Source organism: Oncorhynchus keta, chromosome 13 (assembly GCF_023373465.1).
Source record: "Oncorhynchus keta strain PuntledgeMale-10-30-2019 chromosome 13, Oket_V2, whole genome shotgun sequence".
NCBI classification, from domain to species: Eukaryota; Metazoa; Chordata; class Actinopteri; order Salmoniformes; family Salmonidae; genus Oncorhynchus; species Oncorhynchus keta.
The window spans coordinates 46,176,166-46,181,820 of NC_068433.1; positions in this window are offsets into that span (position 1 = coordinate 46,176,166).

The window sequence follows — 5,655 nt, forward strand, 5'->3', positions numbered from 1 at the left end:
AACACATCAAACCTGTGGTATTATGAGCCATCCTCCCCTCACCAGCCTCCTGTGGAGCCCGTATTGGCTAGGTTGAAGACAAAATAGGTAAGGACTCATGTGCGTGAGCTTTTGAAATTAAACAGATTCATGTTTATTCTAGTTGATAAGTAGCATCGCTGGTCTGTTTGTTTAGAAATCTTCCACATTTACGCAAAGCTTTATGGGATATTAGAAATCCTCCTAACCTGGGTATCTTCAACATAGCATATTACTGGTTCGGGGGTGTTTCAGCAACAATGCAAAGTTCTACATTACAGTTCTACAGTACACTATGACATCACCAAAGACCTGTAGAATGCACTGTTGCATTCTAAATATGATGGAACTGCTTTCACTTAAGCCTCTGAATCACAATGTCAGTATTCTCATTGTCGCAACTTGTTTTTGAATTCTCCATGCAGGCTAAAAAGTACGGTTTTATTTGATAAATGATTTGATTTTGTTATTATAATGCTTATTGTTTGCAATATGAATTGGCTGTAGTGAGATTGTCCATGCATTGATTTACAGGGCTTTAGGGAATAAGGCTTTCCTCCAGCCAGTGAATAAGGATGAGATTATTGCTCCAAAGGCCCGTGAGATCTATCAGAAAGCAAAAGGTGAGAGAGTCCTTCTAACAATGCAAATATATGACCGAGTTCATGCTCTGAATCACAATACCAACCATTACATTTTTATCTGTATCTGGGTTTTGCTACATTGCTGCTATCCTTGATACAGTAGGCAGACTACAGTAGGCAGACTACAGTACTAATGAGCAGTATTGTGTGTTGAAGTCGATGACGTTTGACATATTTTCAATATGTCTGTAACAGTCCTTGATTCCAAAGAGATCTGGAACATTCTTAGGGAGGAGTCTGAGTCCAAACTGGCTATAATGGAGACAGCCATTGGCGGGCCCTCTGTGATCAAGGTTTCCCTGATATTACACACAGAACACATCCTGTCACAATGCCACACACCGTTACCAACCCTGACCTGTGTCATCTTTATAAGACATTCAACCAATGCAAACTCTGTTTGTTGTCTATAAAAACAGTCATGAATGAAAAACCAACAAGTAGATTTCTAGATACTTGCTTAGATTAGATTTCCACTCTCTTTCTTTCTCTCTCTCGGTCTCTCTCTCTCTCCCTCTCTCAGGCGTTTAATGACAGGATGGAGTGTCAGAAGCTGCTGGAGGTTCAGGGGCAAGGGAAGTCTAGCCGCCATAAGAATCGAGTGGCGCTCATGTTCAAGGCCTCGGAGGCCAACCTGGACAGGACAGCCTTACTCATAGCCAACAACCCCCTGCCTGACCTCCATAACCTGAAGGAGGGTGACAGCCCCACCAAATACCTGGCAGGCAACCCCCCCGCCCCCGCCAAGGTCAGAAGTCATTAAAAAAAATCATGTGATGTTGAGCAAAACCCCCAAGCCTGACTGATCATAAACCAAGAGTAATGTGGAAATCTTGAATATTGAATGCTCTTAAATGTATCAATTGGCTGTTCCCTCAGAGGCTTGAAGCCATTCGGGGTCGTCAGAGTGGTTTGCCTCCACTGAAACATCCTCTTAAATTGCCATCTGGGATGAGAAGAGATGTCAGCAAGCGGAGCAGCAGGTGGGTGTGCTGGGAAAGAGTTGAGTGGTCTTGAGTTGTTGTCACAAATCATTTGAAACATCATATTGCTCTCCATTACTATGTATAGTTAGGGATGCTGATGAATGACAGCACTTTGTGGTCCCACAGGGCTCCATCATGGGTGCAAACGAGTCTCTGTGTAGAGTTCTCTGAGGATAGGTCAACGTTTTCAGACAGGGACAACTGGCAAGAAGGTATTTCCTTGCATTGCAGAGCTGGCTACAATTTCAATTTCATTCCCCTGAAAAGATAGAACAAATATTACAACAAATATGGCTGAACTGAAATGTGCTGGTTGATAAAATACCTGTATTTATGGGAAAGATGTTTGAAAAGGGTATTTTGTTCTTAAATGATATTGTAAATTGTAATGGTAGAGTTATGTCCTTCATGGAGTTATCAGAATTGTACAGGAAGATCTGCTCAATCCAAGAGTAAAACCAATTGATTACAGCATTACCCCAAAAATGGAGGAGGCGGGTGGCAGCGGGAGGAGGTAGGGAACTGGTCTGTCTGCCCAAAATAAAGGATCAAACTTGGCGGAAGAATAAAAATGCATAAATAGGAAAGTATACCAGTTTCATTTGCGGACCAGGATGTTGACAACTGTGCCATACAGATTGCAAAATTTTGCAAGATTTTTGATGTATCGATTCCATGGTACAGGGTGTATGAGTTGATATATAAAACAATGCAAGATTCAAGATGTTGTGCTTTTCAGCTCAAATTATTATATAGAATTCTTGCCACAAGCCAAATGTTGAATATTTGTGGCCTAAAATCATCAAAGCTCTGCAGATTTTATTGTGAGGATACAGAATCAATAGACCATTTATTTTGTTGTTGCCCTCAGGTAGCCTGTTTCTGATCTCAGGTTCAGGAATGGCTGAAAATGCATAGCATTGATCTAAAATTGACCCTAGAAATAGTACTGTTAGAAGATCTGGAGAGACCGGGTCAGTCAATTACTAATATACTAATACTCTTAGTAAAGGTATTTATCTTCAACACGCAATCTGTAGATTCTATTCGATTAGATAGATTGAAATTGTAAGTTAAACATCATAGCATAGTTGAAAGATATGTGTTGCGTAGAAACACGAAGTGGGTGGCCAGAAGAGATAGATGGGATGGGCGGAGGGAAGCTGAGGGTTGGTATGTGGAATTGGAGACAAGTGGGAGTGGAGTTGCTGTGTGAGAGAGAGAATGATGGTCAAAAGATAAAGGGGGAAAAAAATCTAAATAAAACATAATAAAAGTACATTTGAATGTCACTAAGTGACAGTGTTTTTACAACTAATGCCGGTTTGCCTGAGGCTGATGCCGTGCAGGTGTTTGTACACGTGCATATACACACACTCTCATTCAAATAAACACATACAAGAACACACACATACATGTAATAGTGCCAGACATGCACACAAACATATACAGTTGGCATTGCTGTTCTGATTTCAGTTGTCCTTGAGGTCCTTTGTTTTAAATGTATTATTTATTTATTTTGCATTATTGTTTGCTGTTTTCTCCTGTCTTTTCCTTTGTTTCTCTTTAGTTCATTCTCTTGGTTGTTGGTGCATTTGGGGGGTTCTTGGGGGTGGGGAATGGAATTATTATTGATTTTTTTCCCTTCCGGGGGGGACTATGGGTGGGGTCTCGAATGGTATTGGGGAACTGTGGGGGCATCTTGGAGGGTTTGGGTTTCACAAGATTGTGATCATGAAAAGGGAAACTGACATATATTTTATATCACTATCATGCACACGCACCCTCACACATAAGGATGGCTGTTGCGGAAAGACTGATACATGTTTGATAGTGTCTTGATGCTGTATTGTTTGTCCTTCATGTTCCAATACTTTAATATTACCCCTTCCTTGTGTTTCTTAAATAATAAATAATTTTTTAAAAGTAAAAAAGAAAAAAAAAGGTATTTCATGACACGCACAAGACTTTGATTTTGGTGATGATGATTACGATGTTGTCACGGTTTTCATATGGTGAAGGAGAGTCGGACCAAACTGCAGCGTGTCAATTGCGATCCATGTTTATTTAAACAAACGTAAACACGACCACTACAAAGCAATAAACGAAACGAAAACAGCCTATACATGTGTCAACTAACATCGAACAAGGACATAAAGACACGCAGGACAATCACCCACAATACAACCAAAGAATATGGCTGCCTAAATATGGTTCCCAATCAGAGACAACGATAAACACCTGCCTCTGATTAAGAACCACTTCAGACAGCCATAGACTTTCCTAGAACACCCCACTAAGCTACAACCCCACTAAGCTACACACCACATACAAAAACCCATGTCACACCCTGGCCTGACCAAATACATGAAGAAAAACACAAAATACTTGGACCAGGGCGTGACAGAACCCCCCTAAGGTGCGGACTCCCGAACGCACCTCAAATCAATAGGGAGGGTCCGGGTGGGCGTCTGTCCATGGTGGCGGCTCCGGCGCGGGACGTGGACCCCACTCAGTTAATGTCTTAGTCCCCTCTCCTTGCGTCCCTGGATAGTCCAACCTCGCCGCCAACCATGGCCTAGTAGTCCTCACCCAGAACCCCACTAGACTGAGGAGCAGATCGGGACTGAGGGGAACCTCGGGACTGAGGGGAACCTCGGGAGCAAAAAGGAACCTCGGGAGCAAAAAGGAACCTCGGGAGCAAAAAGGAACCTCGGGAGCAAAAAGGAACCTCGGGAGTAAGAGGAAGCTCAGGCAGGTTGATGGATCTACCAGATCCTGGCCGACTGACAGATCCTGGCTGACTGGCAGTTCTGGCAGATCCCGGCTGACTGGCAGATCTGGAAGAGTCTGGCTGACTGGCAGATCTGGAAGAGTCCGGCTGACTGGCAGTTCTGGCAGATCCCGGCTGACTGGCAGATCTGGGAGAGCCCGGTTGACTGGCAGATCTGGAAGATTCTGGCTGACTGGCAGATCTGGAAGAGCCTGGTTGACTGGCAGATCTGGAAGAGCCTGGTTGACTGGCAGATCTGGAAGAGCCTGGTTGACTGGCAGATCTGGAAGATTCTGGCTGACTGGCAGATCTGGAAGATTCTGGCTGACTGGCAGATCTGGAAGATTCTGGCTGACTGGCAGATCTGGAAGATTCTGGCTGACTGGCAGATCTGGAAGATTCTGGCTGACTGGCAGATCTGGAAGAGCCTGGTTGACTGGCAGATCTGGAAGAGCCTGGTTGACTGGCAGATCTGGAAGATTCTGGCTGACTGGCAGATCTGGAAGAGCCTGGTTGACTGGCAGATCTGGAAGAGCCTGGTTGACTGGCAGATCTGGAAGATTCTGGCTGACTGGCAGATCTGGAAGATTCTGGCTGACTGGCAGATCTGGCAGATCCCGGCTGACTGGCAGCTCCTTGCAGACTGGCAGCTCCTTGGAGACTGGCAGCTACTTGGAGACTGACAGCTCTGGCTGCTCCATGCAGACTGACAGCTCTGGCTGCTCCATGCAGACTGACAGCTCTGGCTGCTCCATGCAGACTGGCAGCTCTGGCTGCTCCATGCAGACTGGCAGCTCTGGCTGCTCCATGCAGGCTGGCAGCTCTGGCTGCTCCATGCAGGCTGGCAGCTCTGGCTGCTCCATGCAGGCTGGCAGCTCTGGCTGCTCCATGCAGGCTGGCAGCTCTGGCTGCTCCATGCAGGCTGGCAGCTCTGGCTGCTCCATGCAGGCTGGCAGCTCTGGCTGCTCCATGCAGGCTGGCAGCTCTGACTGCTTCATGCAGACTGGCTGCTTCATGCAGACTGGCAGCTCCTTGCAGACTGACAGCTCTGACTGCTCCGAACAGACAGGAGACTCCGGTAGCGCAGGAGAGGGGAAAGGCTCCGACAGCGCCGGAGAGGCGGGAGACTCCGGCAGCAGCGCCGGACAGGCGGGAGACTCCGGCAGCAGCGCCGGACAGGCGGGAGACTCCGGCAGCAGCGCCGGACAGGCGGGAGACTCCGGCAGCAGCGCCG